This window comes from Myotis yumanensis, unplaced genomic scaffold (genome assembly GCF_028538775.1).
Source record: "Myotis yumanensis isolate MYYU_CA2020_CCGP unplaced genomic scaffold, mMyoYum1.0.hap1 SCAF_1, whole genome shotgun sequence".
In the NCBI taxonomy this organism is placed as follows: Eukaryota; Metazoa; Chordata; class Mammalia; order Chiroptera; family Vespertilionidae; genus Myotis; species Myotis yumanensis.
In genome coordinates this window covers 40,437,198-40,465,175 of record NW_027223752.1, presented here as the reverse complement: position 1 = coordinate 40,465,175, position 27,978 = coordinate 40,437,198, and the positions used below count along the sequence as shown (strand labels likewise).

Here is a 27,978-nt window from a genome sequence, read left to right as displayed (position 1 = left end):
AAAATCACATGAAATCCATGATCCTGTGAAAACTAGATAAAATATGAGAGAAACATGGTGGGGATTTCCTAATTACCTGTTGGTCAAGTTAGGAAGTTAGAGTAAACTACTAGCTAAACTGCTTTCTCAAGTTTCCATTTTAGGCATTTCTACTGTTTGCCCACTGCTTGTAGGCTGCTGGAGTTCACTATAGGAGAAGTAAATATTGTCATTTCAAATAAAGAACTGTTTATTATATAACAGAACAGAGGTTGCCTTCTATTTTTGAGACTCTGGTAAGTTAATTGGGGACAGTTGCCACAGCAGCTGCCCAGGAGATGGTGTTTTCCAACAGCTAAAGTCCTTAAAGCTAAACTGGGTTCATGTTTGTCTACAAACTGGCAATCACATTGTTCTTTTCATTGAATGTTCTTTGGCTCCAGTTGGGGTTGAGTAAATGGGGACACCATTTGTACTACTTTACCAGCCCAGTTGACTCCTGCAGTGAGGGGAGACCATAAGCTGTGCCGGGCCAGCTCAGCCAAGGGTTCGGTGAGTCTAAGTTGGGGCGGCGAAGGATGTAGAAAAGACAGACAGAGAGAATAAGCTGGGTCTAGGTCAGCCATGGGCAAACTACGGCCAGCGGGCCAGATCCGGCCTGTTTGAAATGAATAAAACTAAAAAAAAAAAAAGACCGTACCCTTTTATGTAATGATGTTTACTTTGAATTTATATTAGCTCACACAAACACTCCATCCATGCTTTTGTTCCGGCCTTCCAGTCCAGTTTAAGAACCCATTGTGGCCCTTGAGTCAAAAAGTTTGCCCACCCCTGGTCTAGGTGGATCTTCCTGTGCCTGGCTAAGGCCACAGAGAGAGAGATCCAGATGGCAAGCTGAGCCTTTATTTTATAGCCAGAGGTAAACAAGGTAGTGGTCACCATAGTTACAATGTTCTTGTGAGTTTCACTTATTCTGGCAGCACTTGCTACATCTCCCTCAGCTCATTAGCTACCCAGATAAGATCTAGGGAGCGTCATAAGGTCAAGCCTAATTATTCTAAGAGGGCTCTGCCCTCTAAGCTGGGACTTGTTTGTGGCTTTGCCAACAGGTCAGTCTCAGGCTTAACCCTATAGCCACTTCCTACATCTCACCCTTTTTTATTTTTATTTTTTATTTTATTATTATTTTTTTTACCCTTTTTTATTTTTAAGCTACCATAATGAAAGTAAAACTTAAGCATCAAGAACAAAACTCTGGCTATTAAAACAATAACAAAACAATGCCATGCAAAACCCAAACTACAGAAATGTTATCATTTTAAAACTTAAACATAAAGCTCTGGCTATTAACAAAACAATGCCAATGCAACACAGCAATAAGTGAAAAATCAAACTACAGTAACATTTTTCTATTAAATGAAAGTTTCTTTTGCTGATTTACTCAGAGTCCTTGGACTTGGCTGCGCAAGACTTTGCAGAAGACTGGCAGCTAACCAATGCTAGCATAGCCAGAAACATGATTGAGGGAGTAGCAGCCACATCTTGCTTTTCTACCATCTGCTGGGCCTCGGTTGTTAACTTCTTCAGCTGACCCCATGTTGACACCTCGGTCCCTTGTGTAGCCTTCGTCATCTTCCTTTTCCGTATTGCTGTCATCGGGGCAACTCTCAGTCTTTTGAACAAAGGGACAAGGAGCTTCTCTGGGTCCATTGTGGTGACGCACATAATGCTCTGGCCCTCAAATAGGCTGCGCTCCTCTGGAAAGATACAAAACACAACCTCTTCCCCACATCATTACTGAATCTGATAAAACTCTTGTCTGGTTTGTGCATCCTTCCACTGGGCCTTTCGGCTGCTGTACAACCCTCTGCATTGTAATTCAAAAAGTTTAACACATAACATTCTTCTCCCTACTTTTTTGTTTTTGTAATTGCATTTTAAGAGTAGGATTGGCGCTTTCCACTATTGCCTGAGTCCTGATCTATCACCCCAGGAAGAACTTGCCAATCCTGTGCTTCCCGGGGTGGCATGATAAAGATTTACTGAGCCGGCTGGAAAGGCTGCAGTGGGGTTAAGGATAAGGCCCCTACTGTTTGGTGGGGCCGGGGTTGGCCCCTTTTGAAGTTTCCCTGCTTAGGGGGCATTGGTTGCCACAGTTAAAGCAGCCCCTTTCTTTTTCTGCTGACCAGCCAGTAACATCTCCTTTTTTTTTTTTTTTTTAAATCTATTTTATTGATTTTTTACAGAGAGGAAGGGAGAGCGATAGAGAGTTAGAAACATCGATGAGAGAGAAACATCGATCAGCTGCCTCCTGCACATCTCCTACTGGGGATATGCCCACAACCCAGCTACATGCCCTTGACCGGAATTGAACCTGGGACCTTTCAGTCTGCAGGCCGACGCTCTATCCACTGAGCCAAACCGGTTTCGGCGAGTAACACCTCCTTTAATGTGGCAGCTAATACTGCTCCTTGAACGTAGGCTGGTCCAATGTCAGCACATACACGAATATAATACTTCCATAATAAGTAGTCTCCAGGTGAGAGACAAGCCTTTGAGACAATATTAAGCCTCTGGTAACCTTCCACTATCCATCTTAGTTCTCCTGCCACATTCATCCATTCCCTTTCAGGAGTGGGCTCTAGGCAGTCCCGAATCAGGGACCACAGGCTGACAGTAGAGAGAGAAATTTTCCTTGGACCTTCAGCTATATAACGATCTCTAAGTTGTTTTCCTACCTTCTCCCATGCCTCTACATTTACCTTTCCTTTCTCAGGAAACCATGGGCAGGTTTTACTTACAAAATCCAACAAATCGAAAAGCTGTTCATACCTCACAGAATAGCCCCGTGCTTGGAGCATAGCCTTAAGCATGGATACGTATAATTCTTTTCTTGCGATCCTGAATTTCCCATGTTTTACACCTAGTTATCACTAAACTTCGCTCCTTGCCTTCCTTTTTACTTTCTGCACATGCTTCACTGGAGTGTCCTTTCACCTGACAACTGCAGTTCCCCTGAATTCAGGCCCCGAGTTGAGCGCCACATGTGTCGTGCCATCACAGCCAAGGTTTTGGTGAGCCTGAGGTGGGGTGGCAAAGGATGAAGAAAAGACAGACAGAGAGAATAAGCTGAGTCTAGGTCAGCCATGGGCAAACTACGGCCAGCAGGCCGTATCCGGCCCGTTTGAAATGAATAAAACTAAAAAAAAAAGACCATACCCTTTCATGTAATGATGTTTACTTTGAATTTATATTAGTTCACACAAACACTCCATCCATGCTTTTGTTCCGGCCTTCCAGTCCAGTTTAAGAACCCATTGTGGCCCTTGAGTCAAAAAGTTTGCCCACCCCTGGTCTAGGTGGATCTTCCTGTGCCTGGCTAAGGCCACAGAGAGAGAGATCCAGATGGCAAGCTGAGCCTTTATTTTATAGCCAGAGGTAAACAAGGTAGTGGTCACCATAGTTACAATGTTCTTGTGAGTTTCACTTATTCTGGCAGCACTTGCTACATCTCCCTCAGCTCATTAGGTACCCAGATAAGATCTAGGGAGCGTCATAAGGTCAAGCCTAATTATTCTAAGAGGGCTCTGCCCTCTAAGCTGGGACTTGTTTGTGGCTTTGCCAACAGGTCAGTTCAAAGCTTAACCTATAGCCGCTCCCTACATAAGCCAAGACAAATCAAAGCCAAACCTGATGGCCTGCTGCCATTAACAGGATTCAGCCCAGGCTTTTCCCTATGAAAGGGGAAATGTTGACTTAATGCCTATTTCCATCTGAATCAGGGGTCCCAAACTTTTGATAGGTTGGGGACTGAGCTTAGTGAGGAAGGGAGAGGGAGAGAGAGAAACATCAATGATGAGAGAGAATCATTGATTGGCTGCCCCCTGCACATCCCCTACTGGGGATCAAACATGCAACCTGGGCACGTGCCTTCGACTGGAATCGAACCGAGGACCTTTCAGTCCACAGGCCGATGTTTTATCCACTGAGCCAAACCAGCTTGGGCTTCAAAGGGTTTCTTACATTTGATTCTCACTTATGAGATGGGTGAGGAGAAATAATATTGTAACTCCATTTTACTAATAAAGAAACAGAGATAAAGAGTGTATAAGTGACTGGATAAGTGGTAGAATGGAGGCCATAAGACTGAGATTGCCTATCTTTGTTTACCCAGTTCTTAGTCTCATTTCTAGTAGATGAAAATATATTATGTACCTCAAGCTTTTTAATAGCTATAAAATATTTCATGGATTAAAAAAAATTGTCTAACTCTTCTCTTATTGATGGACATGTCTTTCCCCCCAATCTTTTTCTTTTATAAATAATGATTCTGTGACTGTCTTCACACATATATCTTTGAGTACTTATATGACTGTTCTAATTGGGTAAATTGCTAAGAGTTAAATTATTGAGTCAAAGTATAGGTATATTAAGATTCTGATGAATATTGCTAAATTGTCCTTCAAAATTTGTACTGTTTTGCATTCCACTTTCTTTCCCTAAATGCCTATCTATACTATTTAATCTTTGCCAGTCTGATTGGGAAAATGTGGCTAATTTTTAATTTTATTATTAAATTTTAACATCTTTATGTCTAAAATAGATATGAGTTAGGAAAGCATACAAATCTGAAGTGTACAGCTCAATGATTTTTACATATGTATACATCGGAGCAGCCACCATCCAGATCAAAGTATAAAACATTCTCTTTTCCTCAGAAAGTCCTCTCTTGCCCCTTCATCCACCTATCTCAAAGGTAATCATTCTGAATTCTGTCAACATTAATTAATTTTGCCTATTCTTCAATGTAGTATAAATGAAATCAAACTATTTTATGTCTTCCTTTGCTCAACCTAATATCTTCATTCATTCATACTGTTGTGTGTATCAGGTAATTCTTTTTTATTATGCTTTGTATTACATTATATGAATATGCAATAGATTAGTAATCCATTCTCCTTTGATGGACATTTTAGTTGTTTCTAGTTCTTTTACAGTAATAATGTTGCTATTACATTCTTGTATATGTCTTTCATTGGGCATACATAATTATTTCTTTTGGTCATACACCTAGAGTAGAATTGCTGAGTCATAGAGTAGGTATATGTTTAGCTTTAATAGACACTGCTTAATAGTTTTCTAAAGTTACACTCCCACCAGCAATGTATGAGAGTTCCACCTGTTTCCCATCCTTCCCAATACTCAGTGTTTTTAGTCTTTTACATTTTATTTTTTATTTTATTTTTTTTTAATATATTTTATTGATTTTTTACAGAGAGGAAAGGAGAGAGACAGAGAGTTAGAAACATCGATGAGAGAGACATCGATCAGCTGCCTCCTGCACATCCCCCACCAGGGATGTGCCCGCAACCCAGGTACATGCCCTTGACCGGAATCGAACCCGGGACCTTTCAGTCCGCAGGCAGACGCTCTATCCACTGAGCCAAACCGGTTTCGGCTAGTCTTTTACATTTTAGACTTTCTGGTAGATACATGATAGTTTCTTGTGGTTTTAATTTTTATTTTCCTAATGAATAATGATGTTAACCATCTTTCCATATGCTTATTAGCTATTTGGATATTCTCTTTTGTGTGATACTTGTTCAAGTCTTTTGCCCGACCTTTAAATTATTTCTGTGTGGTTTTTAAAAATTTTATCTGATTTGCATGAGTTCTTTATACATTCTTTACCTATCTTTGTCATAGATAGACAAAATATTATCCTAGTCTGTGACTTACCTGTTTACTCTCAAACATATTTTTAATAAAAGTTCTTAATTTAAATTAAGTCCAATTATGTTTTATTCTCTTATGGTTATTTTTTTTCTGTTCTAGTTAAGAAATTTTTATCTACCCTAAGGTCAGGAAGGTGTTCCCCTATGTTTTCTTCTAGAAATTAAAATATTTCAGTTTAACATTTACACTTCAGAGCCACCTTAAGTGAATTTTTTAATATGTTGTCAAGGTAGGAAATCAACTTTTTGAGGATTTTTTTCTATGTGGATATACAATAGTTCTACCCTTATAAGTTGGAAAAAAACAACTTCCTTCCACAGAGTTGTACGGGCACCATAGGGAGAAAGTATTCAGTATTTCATCATTAAATGTGCCAGCTGTAGGGTTTTGTTCTTTTTTTTTTTTTGATACCTTTTGTAAGATTAATAAAGTTCCCTTCTATTTTAAATTTGTTGAGAATTTTTTTCTGAAAGCTTGTTATGTTTTATTAAATGCATTTTCTGTGTCTATTGAGATCATTATATGGTTTTTCTCCTTTCTTTTCTGTTCATGTACTGGATTACATTGATTATTTTATTTATTTATTTATTTTTAAATATATTTTTATTGATTTTTACAGAGAGGAAGGGAGAGGGATAGAGAATTAGAAACATCGATGAGAGAGAAACATTGATCAGCTGCCTCCTGCACACTCCCCACTGGGGATGTGCCCACAACCAAGGTACATGCCCTTGACTGGAATAGAACCCGGGACCCTTGAGTACGCAGGCTGATGCTCTATCCACTGAGCCAAACCAGTTAGGGCTACATTGATTATTTTAGAATGTTAAAACAAACTTGCATCCCTGGTATAAACTGTACTTGGTTATTATGTATTTTTATCTCTATATTCAATTTGCTAGTGTTTTATTTTGAAATTTTGCATCCATATGCAGAAAGGACTTCGGTTTGGGCTCAGATTTATGTTAACCTCATAAAACAAGTAGGTAAGTGTTCCCTATTTCACTAATCTCTGAAAGAATTTGAGAGAGAATATCATTATTTCTCCTTGAATATTTGTCAGAATTTCCCTTGAAAGGCACTTAGTCCTGGATTATTATTATAGGAATTTAACTATGCATCTATACATTCCATTTCCTTTAAAAAAAAAAATGATTCCAAAGAGAAAGATAGAGAAGAAAGAGAGAGAGAGAGAAACATCGACGTGAGAAAGAAACCTCCACCTATTGCCTTGAGTTCAGGGATCAAACCCAATACTTAGGCCCTGACTAGGAATTGAACCAGGTTTGGCGTACAGGACAACACTCCAACCAACTGAGCCACAACAGTCAGGGCTACATTCCATTTTTTAAAGTATGTCAGAATATTGGTATCTTACTTCTCTTTGTTTCAGTTTTAGTAAATTATATTTTTCAAAGAACTTGTCTATATTGTCAAAATGATTGGAAGAGGTTGTTCATTGTGTTCTCTAAATATCTGTAGACTGTATAATGACACCACATTTTGAAACTCCAGATATTGGTTATTTGTTTCTCTTTTATTAAATATTCTTGCTAGGAGATTTTAGCTTTTATTACTCTATTTAAAGAACAAATTTTGGCTGTGATGACTTCTCTATTGTATATACACTTTCTATTTAATCGAATACTGTGTTCCTTATTATTTGCTTCTTCATTTGAGTTTATTTGAGTTTCATTTGCCCTTCTTCTAGTTTCATAATATGAAAGCTTAGAGTATTGATTTTCCACCATTCCTTTTTTCTACTGTATTCATTAAAAGCCATAATTTCCTTCTAAGCACTGCTTCAGCTGCATCCCACACATTTGATGTTTTATTTTCATTATTCTTCAGTTCAAAATATTTTCCGATTTCCTCTTTCACCTACAGGTCATTTAGAAGTATGTTCCTTAATTTTAATACATTTTGGGATTCTACCCTTATATCTCTCTACTGATTTCTAATGGTCAGAAAATATACTCTACAATTTCAGTCCTTTGAAATTTGCTGAGTCTCACTTTATGACCCAGCAGATGGTCTATATTTGGTGTACATTTGAAAAGAATGTGTATTTTGCAGTTGTTGGGTAAGTGTCCTATAAATATCAATTAAGTTAAGTGGCTTAATAATGTTTAAACATCTTTCTATTAATTACTTGGTCTTCTTGTTTTTAGTTACTGAGAGGTGTGCTCAAACCTCCAATTATGACTGTGAATTTGTTTACTTCTTCTTTTATTTTACTTAACTTTTTCTTTATATATATTAAGCCTATGTTATGTCCATACAAATTTAGAATTGTTGCATTTTCCTATTGAGCTAACACTTTTATTATTATGAAATGTTCTTCTTTATCTCTAATAACACTTCTGGCCTGAAAGTACATTTTGTCTCATAAATATAGTCATACCAGCTTTCTTTTGATTAGTGTTTCATGCTATGCCTTTTTCCATCCTTATGTTTTCAAATTATCTGTGTTTTTATATTTAAATGGGTCTCTAAAAAACAACATGTAATTTAATCTTTTCCAAGAAACTGACATTCACTTACTTTTACTGAGCTTATTTATATAATTGGGTTTCAGTCTACCATCTTCTATTTGTTTTCTATTGGCTTCATCTTGTCTTTAAATTTATTTATTTATTGTTTGTTTGTTTGTTTTAGAAAGAGAGAGGAGAGAACCAAAATGGTGGTGTAGGTAAATGCTGGTACTCGCTGCCTCCCACAACCACATCAAAATTACAACTAATATACAGAACCACCATCATTCAAAACTGCCTGAAATCTGGATGGATGGAAGTCCTACAACTAGAGAAGTAAAGAAGAAAGCACATGGAGACTAGTAGGAAGGGTGAAGGCATGGAACAGTCTGGTCCCACACTCACATGTGGTGTGTTTCTTAATAGGGAGGGATATCTAGGTTGCAGAGGCCTCCCATGAGGAGCAAGGGGTCCCAGCCCCACACAAGACCCCTCAGCACAGGGTTCCAGTGCCAGGAAGAGAAGTCCCCATAACTTCAGGCTATAAAAACCAGCAGGGATTGTAGCTGAGCAATATAGAGACTGTTGGAGTCCCAGGCAGTTACTCTTAAAGGGCCCGTCACAGATTTACTGGGAGTTGCTCCCTATGAACTCCAGCACTGGGGCAGCAGCTTGGTGGGGATCCAGGAATATATGGGCAGGAACAGGACTGTCAGGTACCGGTGCAAGAACTCTGGGGCAGCTTTCTCCCAGACAAAAGTGCTGGCAGAGGCCATTGCTCCTATGCTGAGACCTCCCACCATCGCAGAGCTCACTGGCAGCCATATCTGAGTTTCCATCAGCCTAACTCACACTATTGGCTCCACCCTGGTGATTCCTTGAGATCTCACCCCAGCCCAATTTGCAGCCCCACCCAAGCTATTTGCAGTGGCTTTTCCATGTTTGGCTCAGGCTTCAAACTTTCCTAAAATCTCTCAAAACAAGCAGCAGCTGGCATCAGTGTGCCCCATTCCTCTCAAGAGGCCCAAGGCCCGGCAATAGCAGCATCTTGCCTTGTTTCACAGCTTGGCCTCTCCTGGGCACTTCCAAGCCCAACTCAAGTAGCAGCCATCTGCAAATCACTCTGTAGCTCCTGACTGGTGGCCCCACGAAGGGCACAGGCAATGGCTGACTTTGCACCTCCTGGGAGGCCCCAGAGCCAGTGCACAGCTTCAGGCCACACCAGATTACAACTCTACACTTCCATGAGTGACATACTCCCACCAAAGCCAAGTCTTGCTCCATAGGAATATTTCCTGCACTGCAGTTCTTCCACTGTAGCCACAGCTGGTCTTCACAGCCAATTGGCCTGGAAGTCAATTCCTCCCAGTGACACCAACAGCAATCAAGGCTCAACTACAAGACAGTACACACAGCCCACACAAGGACGCACCTGGAGTGCACAGTTCAGATGATTGGGAAGGCTAAGCCACTGGGCCCTACAGGACACCTACTATATAAGGCCATTCTACCAATTCCAGGAGACAAAGCATTTCTATCTAATTCATATTAAAAAAAAACACAGGGAAGCAGCTAAATGTGGAGATAATGAAACATGTCACAAATGAAAGAACAGAAGAAATCTCCAGAAAAAGAACTAAATGAAGTGGAAGCAAAACAAACTACTAGATACAGAGTTCAAAACAATGGTTATAAGGATGCTCAAGGGTCTTAATGAGAGCTTCCAGGGACTTAGTGAGACTTTCAAAGATCTTGGTGGGAATTTCAAGGAAATTAGTGAGAATATCAAAGACATGAAAAAGGACCAGTCAGGAATGAAGGATACAATCACTGAAATGAAGAATAAGTTACAGGGAATCAACAGTAGAGTAGAGGATGCTGAGAGTCAAATCAGTGATTTGGAATATGAGGAAGCAAAACACCCAATCAGAAGAGCTAAAAGCAAAAAGAATCCAAAAATATGAAGATAATGTAAGGAGCCTCTGGGACAACTTCAAAAGTACCAATATTCGCATTATGGGGGTGGGTGCCAGAAGGAGAAGAGAGAGGGCAAGATATTGAAAACCTATTTGAAGAAATAATGACAGGAAACTTCCCCTACCTGTTGAAAGAAATAGACTTCCAAGTCCAGGAAGCACATAGAACCCCAAACAAAAGGAATCCAAAGAGGCTCACACCAAGACACATCATAATTAAAATGCCAAAGGTTAAAGACAATGAGACAATCTTAAAAGCAGCAAGAGAAAAACAGTTAGTTACCTACAAGGGAGCACCCATACGACTGTCAGCTGATTTCCTAATAGAAACTTTGCAGGCCGGAAGGGATTGACAAGAAATATTCTAAGTGATGAACAGCAAGGACCTACAACCAAGATTACTGAACCCAGCAAAGCTATCATTTAGAATTGAAAGTCAGATAAAGAGCTTCACAGACAAGAAAAAGCTAAAGGAGTTCAAAAATATGAACAATAAAATGGCAATAAATACATAGCTATCAACAATTAAATCTAAAAATAAAAATAAATGAACAAGGAATCTAATGAACAAAATAAACTGATGAATAAAATAGAACCAGAGGTATGGAAACATGGAACAGACTAGCGAATCTCAAAGGGAAGGGGAGTGGGTGGGAAAAGATTAACCAAAGAACATATGCATATATTACCTATGGACACAAAAGATAGGATGGTGAAGGCCTGGGGCAGGATGGGAACCAGGTGGAGGGAGAAAGGGGGGGGGGACATCTTTAATACTTTGGAAAATAAAGATTTAAATATATTTTTTAAAAAGAGAAAGAAGAAGAGGGGGACAGAGAGGGAGAGAGAAACATCAATTTGTTGTTCCACTTATTGATGCATTCATTGGTTGATTCTTGTATGCGCCTGACCTAAGATTGAACTTGCAATTTTGGTCTCTTGGGACGATGCTGTAACTAACTAAGCCATTCAGTTTGCGGTGAATTATTAGAGCAGCCCTGGAAAACTAAGACAAAGCTCTTTAGAAAAGTTGATGTTTCAATACTACTTTGTCTTGATGTTCCAATACTGCTTTAACCACCTCTTGGTGTCTCAGCTAAGAATGCCTGTCTCAGTTCCACCTGAAAATTCTCCGCATGTATTTGCAAATGCTAGGCTGCCTTGGGTACAATTGACACTCTTCATTGCTCAGTGAGGCTGTCCTTCTGTCTGTGTTTGACTTGATTTCCACCTTTGGTGTGCTGTTCTGTAGTCTGTCTCAGGTGTAAGTGGTCCCTGGGCTGCTCCACTGCACCATTGGCCACTTCTCTGGCCAGAACACCAGACATTTACCACAGCTGCTTTGCTCTACCCCATTGCTTTCTTGCATTCCAGGTGGCAATGGATCCCTAAAATTGTAATTTGTTTGTAGTAACCTGTTCCTCCTAACCCCTCCTCCCAAAAGCTTTTAGTGTGTTGTCTTTATCCATGGTGTTCTGAAATTTCACAATGTGTCTAGGTATGAATCTTTTTTAATCCTGTTTTGTATTTAACAGGTTCTTTCAGTCTGAAATTTTATACCTTATGTCAACTCTGGGGGATGTTCCTCTATTATTTTTATGATTTTTTCCCATCAGTTCTCTATTCCTGGGTCTCCTGTTGGACAGATATAGGTTCTTTTAGTTGGTTCCATCTCTCTTGAAATTTTCCTCTTGTGTTTTCCATTTTTTGGTCTTTTTTGCTCTATATCCCAAGAGATTTTCTTGTATTTCTTAGATTTTATTATTTTTATTTTGTTATTTTTAATCTTCATGAACTCTTCATTGTATTCCTTTGCTCCTTTTTCATAGTAGTCTCTTCTCAGATACAATATTTTCTCTTTTTGGACACAAATGGGAATTCTTTGTAGTTTCTTATGTTTTATGAATCATTTTTATTTCTGCTGTTTGTGTCAGTTTTTTAAATGTTTGTTTTGGTTATTCTCACTTGAGCTACAGAATTTCCTCCCGATCTATGTGGGTTTTTTTTACATATCTTTCTGTGAATCAAAGACAAATTTGATTGATATAGGTGGCTTGGATGGCATTTTCTTCATTCTGACCCTGATTTAGAGCTAGGTTTTGTGTTTGTGGGTAAGAATGTGAATGATAGGATTCACTTTTAAGTGCTGGGGCAGGTGTTCAGGTTGAGCCTGTCCTCAAATACCACAACAAAGCGAGTCCTCTCTGGTGCTCCAAACTTGTACTCTGAGTTGTTCTTGCATGAATACAATACATATACTACCTAAATTTCTTTGGAGATAATGTTTCCAACTTGGCTTGGGGCAAAAGTCATTGCTGTATAGTATGCTAGCAGCAGGGACTAAAGACCAAGGGCAGCAGGACTCCATACTTTGGCTCCATCAGTCCTGATACATGTACCTATCTTTAGAATTGGGGGTGAGGGCTATACCATTTATGACACCATGGGTTGAGCAGGGAAATTGTATTCCTTAGAGGAGATTCAAATGCTTTTATCTGAAGATTAAGATAAAAGCCGTAACTGTCCACTATAATAGGCAAATGTGATTAATCCCATTTTATGAGTGCATTTGGTGAAAAAATATGAAGGAATCATGGAGACTAGGAATGAGGAGCAATATGATATAGTAAATCAACCTACTATAAACACCACCATTGTTGAACATTGTGTGAAAAGCTAGAGGAAATGGTTAAGCATTTCCCTCAACTGTAACCTTGGCCCAGTTCACATCAGTTGGGGGTGGAAAGGAAGCTGTCTGAGGAGGAAGAAGCTCCAAAAATCACTAACATCATAACAAATATGCTGTAGGCTTCACTAGAGACCAACCTCCAGTTTCTGATTTACTGAATATCTTGCCGTTAAAGTGAGTAAAGTAATCATGGGAAGAGAATGTAGCTGTGGAAAAAACATTTGGAATTTCACAGAATGTTTTGGGCCTGTTTTACAATCCACTTGTATTCCATTCCTATCCATTTCAAAGACTTTTCTGAGTGCTGACAAGGAAGAAAGTTCTGCTAAATTTGAACCTTTTAAATAGATCAAGATTTTCAACGTATCCCCAACATGGTCAGATTTCATGGAGATAAATCTCAACCACATCACAATGTTGATGGGATCATTCATTTACTTTTTTTTTTTTTAAGCAGAGTAACTGACAATCCCAAATATGGATCAGGCATTTAGCCCTAACAAATGTAGTAATCAAAATAGAGAGTGATCAGCTTATCCAGTTTCCCATCTGTGTTTTAGCTGAGATGTTTAATTTTCATTTCTTCCTTTCCACTGACATCCTAACCTAGTCAGGGAGGTCTGATAGCCCTTTCCAGGGGATGTTGTTACTTCCTCTTTCTTACATAAGAACCGGAATTCCATTTGGAGAAGGAAATTACATTGGGCTTGATCAATAACCTCAAAGAACTAAAAGAAAAAAAATTACCTCTTATTTGACTTTAATATGTACTTGATGTCCATGATTTGTGTTCATGTGTTAATTGTAGGGTCACTAGCAATTAGATTCGCCATTGTTAACATCCAAAATGGATTTAAATGCAAAAAGAATCAATACTTGAGCTAAATGTTTAAATATCATAATACTAACAAGAGAGAAATTTTAACTACTTTTTAAAAAATTTTAAAATTTTTTTGCTTTCTGCATTTTAGAACATTGAGCATATGTAGGAGAGGTGAAATTTACCACTGTTGTAAAGGACAATATAAACATCTTGCTGTGGTAATAGAAATGATGGAAGTGGCACATGCATGAGCAGTAAGTAGTAAGGATAGTTTGTGAAACTAAAATATCTTAGCATTAAATTAGAAAAAAGATTATAATAATTACTATGGCTGATGTTTTTAAGCATTTGCAGGGTGCTTGACACTGTTTTTTATTTTTTTTTCATTTAAACTTCACAACAATTTTATGAAGCATGTACTGAGTGAGTCTGGGAGGATCCACCTCCATGAAGTTACAAGTTGGGTTGAAGCTTAGGTCTGCTGACTACAGATCCAAAACCCCATAACCTATCTCCTATGTTTCAGCCAATTGTGAATCTAGATATTTTAAACAAATGGAGTCTTAATGGAGCTTTAAAGGTAGAAAGTCTAAAAGACTGATATATTTAGAAAGATATTGGAGTTTACCATTACTTGCTCCTATAGTCCACTAAATAAAGTCTCAGAAACTATCTTGTTAGATTTTGATACCCCCATAACCCTAAATTTTGTTTGTTGAGTTAGATTCTACAAATGTAATAGTGAAATTCACAAAAAATTTTAACTACTTAAAACAATTTTTTTAATTAAAAAATTTTAAATGTTCAAATTTCCTTTTGACTTTGGCAAATTCTGTAAGTAAAAACTATTAGAGTGTATACAATCATAGAACATAGAAACATTTATGGATCTGAGTTGGGGAACTAAACCTGTGTGTGTACACCCAGATATGAGTATGTATGTACACCAATGTGTATACCTGACCTTGTGTTAGTGGTGAACTTGCTTGGTTAGACATAATTTTAGTCAAATAGATTAATCAAATAAATTGCATTTAAATATTGGCTCTGTTTAAAAACAGCAAGACCCTTTGGTGTAGAGTCTCCTTGTTTTTTGTTCTCAAATATTACTTGAGAAGCTAAACATAGTTATGTAAATGTATGTCAAGTAGGCCCCCCTGGGCTCTAGGGAAAGGATATAACAGGATCTTTTGTGGCTTGACAAAGGCTACTTATATGGAGCCTTTGGTTTGCAGAGTTGGACCCTAGAGAGGGGAAGTGGGGGTGAGATGAGTAAATTTGCCCAAATTATGGAGAACCAACATGTTTTTTTTTATGGTTCAACATTATTAGAACATCTCTGAAGGACTGACATAAATTTTTTAAAATATTTTTTAGTTTATTTCAGAGAGGAAGGGAGAAGGAGAGATAGAAACATCAATGACAGAAAATCATTGATTGGTTGCCTCCTGCATGCCCCCTACTGGGGATCAAGCCCATAAAGCAGGCATGTGCCTTGACCAAGAATGGAACCCTGACCTCCTGGTTCATAGGTCGATGCTCAATCACTGAGCCACACATAATCTTGAGGGCAGCCAATCAGTAGGAAAGGACACCAACAGCCTCCAGATGTAAGTTACCCCAAGGCAAAGAAAGTCTTGACCTGGTGGCCTGGCACTCAGAGGGTCTGGGTGGTCCTGGTACAGAGTGTTGGTGAGGTTGGATGTCCCTCCTGACATTGTCACCTCAGCACAGAGGGTGTGCCTTAGAAGCAAACGATTGAGCATGTGAGGCAAAAGCAACACAATTGATACCCCAAGCCTGCAATGTTCTGGGCTGATACAGCATTGGAAGGAGTGGTTCATTCTTTCTTGGTTCAATGATTTTAAAATGAGGTGTTATCTATACTCCAATCTATTGAAGTGTGAATTACAGCAATATTTTAACACACTCCAATTTTACCAAATCTGATATTCAACTTCAAAATTTCAAGTGTTGACTACATTGACAATTATATTTCGAATAAAAGTTTTACGTTAGAAGAACATATGCTTTATTTAGGAATATATATTTTAAAAGATTTATTGATTGATTTTTTGAGAGAGAGAGAGAGAGAGAAATGTCGATTTGTTGTTCCACTTCTTTATGCATTCATTGGTTGCTTCTTGAATGTGCACTGACTGGGGATTAAACCCACAACCTTTTCATGTGGGGATGATTCCCTAATCAACTGAGCTACCCGGCCAGGACTGTTTGGGAATATCTTAATAATCTGAACATTTCTTTCCTTTAAACTCAATTTGCTTTGGGAAACATTATTTCAAATTTGGACCACTGATTTCCACTATTTTGTCAAAACTGTTTGTGTTGGATCTGTGAAGGACCTCAAATAGTTCTGTCTATCTGTTTCTATCTCTGCTGCCATGGGAAAGGACTTTTTGCAGAAGCATGTCTGTAGAAATGTTTGGGTTGTAAGAATCACACTTTGAGATAAACAGGACAGGGACCACTCTTCCAATTTCTGGTTGAGAAAAATGAGATAGGTTATGTGATTGAAAAAGATCTCACAGCTGGCTAGCAGCAGCCCTGGGATGTGCATGGGCTATTACTGCCTTTTAAAGCAACAGGCCCTCTCCACTCACTGTTATGTGCTGATGATCCTTATGAATAGTTTTCTAGACAGAAAAGTGCTTTTTTAAAAAGGAGGCAGATCTGGCTTCAAATCCAAAAGCTTCCACTTCTCATCTTTGGTTGGGCAAGGTACCTAAACTCTTTAAGCCCCAGTGTCCTCATGTATAGAATGGGAAAAATAATATAAACTTTGCAGGGTTGTTATTTAATGAACTACAGGTTTTAAGTGCCTGGTACTGTAGTATTAATAAAAGAAACACTACACAGTGAATCTATATTTATAAAAAGGCAGCTATGGTAGGGGTCATAACGACTTAACAACCGGTTGCTATGTGGCCAGCGAACTAGCCTGATCAGGGGGTGGGGCCAGCTGCCAACCTTGTGGCCCCTCCCCCCTGCCAGCCTGCCCCTGATGGGACTCTCCCACCCTGATCAAGAGTGGGCCCTGCCGGCCAAACTCCCCTCCCTTCCCCCCCTGCCACGCCCCTGATCAGCCCGCCCCATCTGGCCAGCCCACCCCGATTGCATCCCCCCACCCCAATAAGGAGCGGGGCTGGCCAGCCAAGCTCCTCAGCCCCTCCCCTGACAGGCCATGCCCCTGATGGGCCCCCACCACCCTGATTGGCCCTCAACCCCTCAACCCCTCCTTCTGGTTGGCCCAACCTCTGATCACCCCAACCCCCAATAGGGGGTGGGGCTGGCTGGCCAATCTCCTGCAGCCCCTCCCCCCACCTGGCCCCACCCCAGGTCGGCCCCCCCACCCCATTTGGGGGCGGGGCCAGACAGCCCACTGCCCACAGCCCCTCCCCATGGCCAGCCCCGCCCCCAATCAGCCCCCCAACCCCAATTGGGGGTGGGGCCCGCCGGCCAATCACCCAAGCCCCTTCCCCCAGCCAGCCGGGTCCTGATGGAGGCTAACCTCCAGCTATCTCCTCCTCCCAACAGGCCCAACCCCGATCTGCTGTGATTGGGACCGGGCAATCTGGACCCCACCCATGCACAAATTCGTGCACTGGGCCTCTAGTTGAGTCATAAGAGAATAGAGAACATTATATAATTTTTTTCAAAACATTGAAATAATAAGTTATTAAGAAAGTGTTGTATACAGAAAGAGCAAAGTGGATTTCAAGTTCTAATGAGAAAGTGGATATAATTTTTTTTCAAGCAATCAGAAGGCCTGTAAGGAAGTATTCCAGAGGCATTACTCAATCTCAGTACAAGAGGGAGAAAGAAGGAAATGATGTTATTTTCTCACTCTACAATCTTTTTTCTGATTATCCAAGATAACATGCTCATTGAAATTCTCAGTGCAATGGCGGTTGCTATTTTGATGGCCCAGCAGCTATCTTTCTTTCAGGTATATCACATTCCTCATCACACTATCTAGCCAGAGTGGGTGCTGCTGTTTTGTTTTGTTTTTAAATTCTGCTACAGCATGAGGAATGTGAGAGGCCCTGAGACTAGCCACAAACTTAAGCAGAACAGATCCTATTACCTCCCCTTGGTGCTGTCTTCTTTCATAAGTCTACTTTCCTCTCCACAGTGATTGGTCTAAGAGTAGATACCTGACCCACGTTGACCAATCACAGTGTCTCACTACCGTCCTGCTACTGTGATTGGGTAATGGTTGGACATGTGGTCTAAAGTGAGCCAGTGAGCCTGGCTGGTGTGGTTTAGCGATTGAAGCTAAACCTATGAACCAGGAGGTCAGGGTTTGATTCCTAGTCAGAGCACATGTCCAGGTTGTGGGCTCCGTCCCCAGTAAGGGGTGTGCAGGAAGCAGCCGATCAATGATTCCCTCTCATCATTGATGTTCCTATCTCTCTCCCTCTCCCTTCCTCTCTGAAATCAATAAAAATTTATTTAAAAAATAGAGTGGGCCAATGAGAATTTTTCATTTGGATTATTTTAGCTGGATCTGCCCCTAGCCTGTCCCAAAGAATGGAGAACATTCTTTGCTTCTTTAGTGGCAAAACCCTAAAGTGTGAATCCAGGAGCTACTGGCAACAGAGTTATAAGGCATGTGGAGGTCTACCATGGCAGACACTGACCCCAATTGCAGTTCTAGTCACTGATTCACTGAGCCAATAAATATCCTTTTAATTAAGCTAGTTTGATTTGGATTTCTGTCACTTACAATCAGAAGCCTTGACTGATATTTGTCGTAAGTGTTTCCCTTCACGTCCTGCGTGGTTCAGGGTTCGGGTCTGGAAGTGGAGCCGCACACAAATGAAATAGAAAAGACACAAGATAATTTGGGAATATGGGGGACCAGGCGAGCAAGTCCAACTCAGGGAGAAGGACTTCCACTGTGCTCAGGCCTCACCAAGCTTTTATAGTGAGAGGTAAACAAGGTAGTGATTACCATAGTTACACAGTTCTTGTGAGTTTCACTTGTTTTGACCATGGTTACACTTCCTGCACTTCCTCATCCCATTAGCTTTCCCAGATAAGATCTAGGGAGTGTTATAAGGTCAAGCCTAATTATGCTAAGAGGACTGTGCCCTCTAAGCTAGGACTTGTTTGTGACTTTGCCAGCAGGTCAGTCCGAGGCTTAACCCTATATCAGTTTCCCACAGATATTAAACAAAAAAGTATAAAGAAACAGAATAATACACATTCATAGTGCTACTCTCCAGTGGCAACAACTATTATATGTACTTGTGGTCTTTTTGCTAAGCTTTTGTTGTTGTTGTTTGTTTTTCATTATATCAATTTCTGGTACCATTGAAGATATTAATAATTATAGTTTTCACAATTGTTCCCATGATGGTGGGCATTTAGGCTGTATCCAAGTTTTTGATGCATTGTGGGCATACATTTTTGTTTGTGTCTCAGATGATTTCTTTGGGATATATTGCTAGAAAGATAAGTACAGAGTCATAGAGTATTAGTAGGGATTTTTACAGTTTTTTACTTTTGTTGAAAAAGTGATATATGATAAAAAGAATTAAACAATTTAAAAGGATATAAAAGGGCCCTAACCGGTTTGGCTCAATGGATAGAGCATTGGCCTGCAGACTGAAGGGTCTCAGATTCAATTCCAGTCAAGGGCACATGCTTGGGTTGTGGGCTCGATCCCAGTAGGGGGTGTGCAGGAGGCAGCTAATCAATGATTCTCTCATCATTGATGTTTCTATCTCTCTCTCCCTCTCCTTTCCTCTCTGAAATTAATAATAATAATAATATATATATATATATATATAATAAAAGAATATAAAAGGGAACAAGTTATCCTTCTTTCTTTAATCATGTTTCATCATGTTGCTTCTTCCCCAGACTATCTGTGCATGTGTGTGTGTATCTGTGTATCTTCCTCTGTCATCTTTAAAGAAACCCATTAAATTATGGTTTTATAGCAATAAATCTTGTGTACTTTGATTTTCATAATTTTAACAATATATTTCTTAAAACTGCATGGCTTTTAGTTGCCCCCATCCAAAGATAAACATCTAAGCCTTTTCCAATCCTTTGCCACTACAAACAAGTCTGCATGGAATACTCTTCTGTGTAGAAATATCACAGATGTGCATATTTACAGGGGTGGGTGAAAGTAGGTTTGCAGTTCTTCATATGGAAAATAATACAATAATTAATAAATAATAATACAAGAGTAAACTGTGTTTTGCATACTCATAACTATGAACCTACTTTTGCCCACCCTGTATATGTAAGACAAATCTCTAGAGAGAAATACTGAGTCAGAGTATTCGCATTTTTTTGTGTGTTAGCCATTCCCCATACTGGTTATTCCAAATAGACTCCCACCAATAATATATGAAAGAACATGCACTCTGACACCTCACTAAGATAATGTATTAACAAATTTTTACATTTTTGCCCAGGCAATCAACAAAAGTTTTTTTTTTGTTTTTTTGTGGGTTTTTCTTGTATTTGTAATTTGGCAATTTTTCCTCTGGAAAGGTTATATGAATTTATACTTAATCTGTAATATGTGATTATTGCATCTTCATCAGCATTAAGCATCATCATTATTTTAAATATTTATTCATATAATAGGAGATAATAGTATCTCCTTTTTAAAGCTTGCATCTTATACATTCATATAACATTTATTTTCCAAGCACCTATAGTGTGGGACATTGTTCAGACAACAATGCCCTCAAGGAAGGAGCTTACGTTTTGTTTTATTTCTAATAAGTTTGAACATTACAAAATGAGCAGTTTCTATTATTACTAATAGAGCTTATATTTCTTATATTATTAACTAGAGGCATGGTGCACAAATTTGTGCATGGGTGGGTCCAGCCAGCCCAGATGGGGGCCCATTGGGTCAGGCCGGCAGGGGGGAGGGGCCATGGGCGATTGGCCAGCCTGCCCCACCCTCGATTGGAGTGCCGGGGGCCGATCAGGGGCCAGGCTGGCCAGGGGGAGGGAGGCCTGATCAGGGCCTGGATCAGGCTCATTGGCTGCTGCAGTGCATGTCATAGCCACCGGTTGTTCTGGTCATTCTGATCCTTCCACTGTTCTGGTCTCTGGGCTTTTATATATATAGACTAGGGGCTCAGTGCATGAATTCGTGCACGTTGAAAGGAACTGTGAGCCGCAAGGCTGTGGTAGGCACAGGGGCGGGTCTCAGCCCATCCTCCACGCCCCTGCCTGGCCCCTCCCACCATGGTCCCCAGTCCCCTGTCTGCCAGCAGCCCCGCTCCCGCCACCGCTGCTCCCATGAGCTGACGGTGCCAGCCCTGCTCGCACCTGCTGATGGCATGGAGTGATTGAAGCTGGCGCCAATAGTGGGTGGGAGTGGGGCCAGCACGGTCAGTGGGTGCAAGTGGAAGCTGCTGCCCCAATTGCCCCTCAGGAGCAAGGGGAGGTAGAGAAGCCCTCAGGAGCGATTAGGCTGGCAGCCACCGCTCGCACCCACTGATGGCACCAAGCAATTGGGACCGGCACTGGGCACTGACAGTGGGTGCGAGTGGTGGCTTCAGCTGCAGGTGCAAGTGGGACTGGCACTGGTAGTGGGTGTGAGCAGTGGCTCCGGTACCAACAGTGGGTGCGAGTGGGGCCGTCACTGGCAGTGGGTGCGAGAGGCGGCTGCTGGCCCCAATCTTCCCTCAGGAACAGGGGGAGGTGGAGAAGCCCTCAGGGGTGATCAGGGCTGGTGCCGGGCATCAGCAGTGGGTGCGAGCAGTGGCTCCACCACCTGCAGCAGAGCAAAGAATTTTCAGTAAACACCAGAGGCTCGCCCTGATGACAGCGACCAGCACCCTGCCTTGGTCTGGTGCCCCTGCTCACCTGCTCCACCATCCTGCTGCAGCCAACACCAGCCATGTTCCGTGCACGCCCCCTGGTGGTCAGCGCACATCATAGCGACTGGTTGTTTGGTTGACTGGTTGTTCCGGTTGTTCTGCCATTTGGTCTATTTGCATATTAGCCTTTTATTATATAGGATAAGTTTGAACATTACAAAATGAGCTATTGTATATAATGCTGCTATGAACATAGGGATGCATATATTCTTTCTGATTGGTGTTTCAGGATTCTTAGGATATACTAGAGGCCCAGTGCATGAATTCGGGCATGGGTGGGGTCCCTCGCCCTGGCCAGCGATTGGGGCCGATTGGGGCCAGCCAGCTGGGAGGAAGGACCGCAGGAGGTTGGCCACTGGCCCCTCCCCTGATTGGGCCCATCGGGGGCGGGGCCAGGCCAGCCTGAGGGAGGGGCCGAGGGACATCAGGGGCCGATTGGGGCCGATTGGGGGGCCGGCTGGCTGAGGGGAGGGACCAGGGGATGTTGGCTGGCTGTGGGAGGTTGGCTGTGGGAGCGCACTGACCACCAGGGGCAGCTCCTGCATCGAACGTCTGCCCCCTGGTGGTAAGTGCGCATCATAGCAATTGGTTAACTGGTCGTTCTGGTCTTTCGGTCATAAAGGTCACTTAGGCTTTTATATATAAAGATTCCCAGAAGTGAGATGGCTGGGTCAAATGGCAGTTTCATTACTAAATTTTTGAGAAAACTCCATACTGGTTTCCACAGTGATTGTACCAGTCTGCATTCCCAGCCCTTTCTATAGCATGGATGGACCTGGAGATTATTTTGCTAAGCAAAATAGGCCAGCTAGGGAAAGACAAATATCACATGATCTCACTTACATGTAGAACCTAATGAACAAAATAAATTGACAAGCAAAATAAGTCCAGAGGCATGGATTCATGGAAGAGATGGGCAGACCGCAGAGGGGAAGGGTGTGGGGAGATGGGAAGAGATTAACCAAAGAACATAGCCCATGGACACAGACAATAATGTGGTGAAGGCCTGGGGTGGGGCAGGGGCTGGGTGAAGGGGAAGGGGAATAGGGGACATCTGTAATGCTGTCAACAATTTAAAGAAAGAAATAAAAATATGAGCAGTTTCAAGTTGTATTTTAAACTAGGAATTATGCATTGCCTCAAAGTTTTCTTTTTAATCCTCACCTAAGAATATCTTTTCATTGATCTTAGAGAGAGAGAGAAAGAGAGGAAGGAAGGTGGGAAGAGAGAGAGAGAGAGAGAGAGAGAGAGAGAAACATCGATATGAGAGATAAACATTGATCAATTGCCTCCCATATGCACCCTGACCAGGGATCAAATCTGCAACCTAGTTATGTGCCTTGACTAGGAACCGAACCTGCAATCTTTTGGTGTAGGGGACGACACTCCAACCAACTGAGCCACCTGGCCAGGGCCATTGCCTCAAACATTTTAAGGAGATAGGAGATAATAGTAATTTAAAGATGATGTTTATCATTTTAATGAGAAGTTGAATCTTTAGATCTGTAGTGGGAAAATGGCATTTCCTGACTCCATTATATGACAACTTTCATTCTGTTATCTAGAAGGGATAGTCCATAGGCTTCAAGAAAGTAGGCAGAGCCCTCACTGGTTTGGCTCAGTGGATAGAGCGTCAGCCTGAGGACTGAAGGGTCCCAGGTTCAATTCTGGTCAGGGGCACATACCCAGGTTGCGGGCTCAATCCCCAGTGGGGGATGTGCAGGAGGCAGCCGATCAATGATTCTCTCTCATCATTGATGTTTCTATCTCTCTCTCCCTCTCCCTTCCTCTCTGAAATCAATTAAAGATAAATAAATAAGTAAATAAAAGAAAGTAGGCAGATACCACTAATTGACCCCCAGTGTCTATTTTCCCCTTCTTCCTTTTAGGAATAGAATTATTTTGCCTTGTAGCAGGGCATATGGCCACTCAGATAGAGACTATAGTTCTCTTAGAGCCAATACAAGGCCATCCATCTATTAAAGCACACAGTAAAAGGTACTTATTAAATAAATAAAAAGAAATACAAACTTGTATTATATTTCCTAGTTTTCAATCAAATGTATACTTTGGGTTTCTCTTTGGCACATCTCCTATGTAATGCACATCTTAAAAAGCAAAACAAAACAAAAAAATCCCAGAACAACCTTTGTTTTTCTATAGCTAATGTTTATGGTTTTATTATAGCTAATGATTTTTCAACACAGGAATCCTCTTGAAGGAAAATTTGCAGGCTCTGGATAAAATGGGTGTGGGGGAAGCTACACTGTTAATTGTTTTCAGAGGATACAGCAGCTCAGATTCCATTGGCTGATCCTTGATATCCAGCAGGAAAGGGGAGCACACAAAGAAGGGGAAAATGGGGACATTCTCTCTTTTCCTCCACTCATCCAAATACACACACACACACACACACACACACTCACACACCCCACACTTGCTGCACTTAGAAATAGGGAACACATTGCTTAGTTTTATTAATCTGTAACTTATCATCCATGATTACAGCTTAGTACTTTTAAGTCGTCCCTGAAATGCCAATTCCCCAGGATAAGGGGCTGGGCTTATTATACCTTAAGCTGTTAGCCATCAACATCATGATTATCAGTTAAGGCTCTTAGGGAAGTAGGGCAATACCTGAGAGAAAGGCAGACCCATGAGGGAGCAGAGTAGATACATGTAAGAAGGTGAAAGAGTACAAAGCTAGACCTGCCTCACCTAGCTCTACATCTGGCCGGGGGGGGGATGGGGTGTGGGGGTGGTGAGGTGGTGGTGGTGGTGGCACAGGTTGTTGACTCAATATCAATTATTTTATCTTTTATATTTGTAGCCCTTGGTAGGTCATAGTATACTTTCACTCTGTAATTGATCTGATCTTCTTAACCTGTGGGTAGGGAGAGGGAATGCATTTTATTAACTCTTTTTCTTTTATTTTCTTTATTATTATTATTTTTATAACTGGATGGATCTCAAGTATAATAATATCCAACATACCCATTTCAATGGGAAACAATTAGGTCCAGAGAGGTAAATTGATATTTCCCTTATCTAAAGACTAATTAGAATCCAGATTTCCTGATGCCTAAACTCTACGTCCCATTTTCAATTCCTTATAGACTCTTTAGACATCTGCTCAGTTCAAATAATATATCCACAGAGAGAATATTTTTAGAAAGTATATCTATACATAATTATAAATAACTTTTCTGTACACCACCGCTATTTTGAAACACTGATCTAAAAAAGCTTAATGAGTACATTTTTGCTAATGGCCCAATTGTCTGTCAAACTTAAGCCAACCTCTATCAACTGGAACCATTTGGAAGTAAGTGGAAGAAAACCTTGGAGCAGTAAGGAAAATAATTTCTATAAAGACCATCCACTAATGCTAGAAGATTCACATAACCACTTTCTGGCCCTACCCCAAAAAGTATTTACTTTTGTCTTTTAAATAGGGATAATACTTTAACCAGTTTAGCCATACAGATCCCTAATCCATAGCACGTGAAGTGATTTAAAGGGATAAATGACTGTTAAAGTTACTATTCATTTAACAAATAATTTTTAAGTCCCTACTATGCTCTACTATACTAAATGTCAGAGAAACAAAGATGAAAGTGTAGCAAGGCAGACATATAATTACAATGATATGATAAGTGCGACACTAAAGGAGGATATTAATCCCCAGCTATTCACAGGCTGGGCCATGACTATGAGGGTGAGCTTCCTGGAGTATGACATGTAGTGAGTCTTGAAGATTGGGTGGTAAGAAAAGACCTGGTCCTTTTGGGAAATAGTTTCATATGGCTACAGATGTGACTAGACAGAGGTAGGGCCTGGGTCTTGGGGGCTTTGTATGTTAGGGAGTTTAAATGGTATTTCATAGGCAACGGAGCCCCATTAAAGTTCTAAATTGGAAAGCAAGGCTCAGATAATGTCTTGAATTCTGAAAGTTCCATCTGAATATAGTTGTAATGTAGCCTGGAATGAGGAGCAGACATCGAAATACCAGGTAGGAGGTAGTTGTGATCATATAGTTGAGAAAGGATAAGTGCCTAGATAGCAGTAACCTTAGAAATAGAGGGGAAGGAACTGATTCAAGAGACAATGAAAGAGAAGACATGGATACACGTAGTGATCTGGTGGAGGTGAGAAGAAAGGGAAAAGACTCCAGAGTGAATCCCAGATTTAAAAAAATATATATTTTTATTGATTTCAGAGAAGAAGGAAGAGGAAGAGAGAGAAAGATCAATGATGAGAGAGAATCATTGATCAGCTGCCTTCCGCATGCCCCACACTGGGGATCGAGCCCGCAACCTGGGCATCGATCCGTGACCTCCTGGTTCATAGGTTGATACTCAACCACTGAGCCACGGTGGCTGGCTATGAATCCCAGATTTTTTACTTGGCCAATCGGTTAATGAATGCTAAGAAAATGAGGAACAGAGGGTGGGGAATAGACTTAGAGCAAAGACAATAGTTTAAAAATTCATATATGGAACCATAGTTGACTGGGACATTCTGAAAATATCCACTAGGGAACTGGATCTACCAGCCTGGAGTTCAGGGAACAGGTTCAGGCTGGGACAATCCCAGCAGGAAGCTGGCAGCTTTGGTTAACAGCAGGAGGCAGAGTAGACAGTAAGCTCGGAGAGCTCGAAATTCTGGAGACACTTGGGGACAAACTGCTATACATGCTTCCAGTATTTCCTAACAGTTTAGGACAACCTGACATAGTTTAGAAATTCCTGCATCCACTCTTGCCTCCTACAATTCCATTCTCCAAGGAATAAGCCTGGTGATATTTTAGTGTAAATCATGTTATATCATTCCTTGCTTCTCAGACTCAAATCCAAACTATTTGGCACAGAATAATAAAGCTCTACCTGTGCTGAGACTGGCCTATCTCTCTGACTGGATCTCCTCTCACATGACTCCTAGAGTTAACACTGTGATCTAGCCGCTCTGCGCCCCCCTCGGGCCCTACTGTTCCCTGTCTGGAATGCTATTTTCTAGGTCTGGCTCGCTGGCTCCCTTTCATCATTCAAGCTTCTCTGCTGAAATGTCACTTCCTTAGAGACCTTCCTTGACCAATCTAATGTATAGTCCACCTCTACCATTTTCCATTCTTCACCCCATTACCCTGTTGACTTTTTAGCACTGACCATTATCTGAATGTATCTTATTTACTTTACTAGCTCTTCTTGTATTGGCAATGGTGATGTGCAAAGGTAAATTTCCACATTTATTATTTCTTAAGAGAAACTGGAAAAGTGAGATACAATCATGTAGCTGAAGGTCTTGAATTCCCATTGAGGGATTTTATTTGACTTGCTAGTTTTCCAGGAGCCAAAATATGTTTGAAGGTCAGTGACCTTGTCAAATGTTTTGAAATGCTTGTTTGGTTAAGATGTTATAAAATGTAATCACTTCACAATACTCTGACCCTGTACTCCCTTACTGAGACACTAGTCTCTTTAACTACATAGAAAATTGCTAAACTAAATAAATGAACTGAATGACAAGAATATAAAAAATATAGGCATAATATCTGAAATTAACTTGATGGCTTTAACTAGTTTTGTAATAGAATTGTACAGTTCTATTTAATTACTAGTCTCCTCTTCATTTCAGTGTGGGAGGCACACACAATCAGATACCATGTAATTTTAAAATTAGGACCAAACTGTACCACGGCTAGGGCTTCTATACACTCAGTAATGCAGTTCTGTCCATAACTCTATGTCAAACTAGTGGTGGACCCAACCGTGGTGTAACCAGACTTTGGCTAATGGGAGTGCTTTAAAAGGTGGGTTATAGCCTGGCTGGTGTGGCTCAGTGGTTGGGCATCGACCTATGAACCAGGAGGTCAGGGTTCAATTCCGTTCAAGGGCACATGCCTGGATTGTGGGCTCAATCCCCAGTGGGGGGCATTGAGGAGGCAGCCGATCAATGGTTCCATCGATGTTTCTAACTCCCTCCCCCTCTCCCTTCCTCTCTGAACTATCTATCTATCTATCTATCTATCTATCTATCTATCTATCTATCTATCTTATCTGTCTATTAAAGGTGGTTATATTGAGCTCTTTCATTAAGATGGAGAGTGGAAAAATCTTTGGACCTTGCAACTTAATTTCATTAAATCTTCTAGAGTACCAGATTCAGATTTTGGGACACCCAAATGAGTAAAAAGCATTTCTTTCCTTAAAAGAAAGAAGAAATGTAACCATTTAATTCTGAGTATGCAGTACAGTTAAGTGAATTGCATAATTTTGTACAGAGATCAATAAATACTATTTTTCCAAAATGACTTCTTTTGTTCTTCTATTTGCCAGCCTATACAAAATGTTTATATGGGTTTTTTTATTTTCTTTTTCCTTCTTTGCTTTTTCAGGAAAAAACAACTTTCAACATATGG

The 27,978-nt window shown here is 40.7% G+C and overlaps 1 pseudogene; it reads right to left on the bottom strand.

Moving 5' to 3' along the window:
• Positions 1–11,238: 11,238 nt before the first annotated feature.
• LOC139018293 (SNRPN upstream reading frame protein-like) lies at positions 11,239–11,493 on the bottom strand (annotated as a pseudogene).
• Between the last annotated feature and the right edge of the window lie 16,485 nt (positions 11,494–27,978).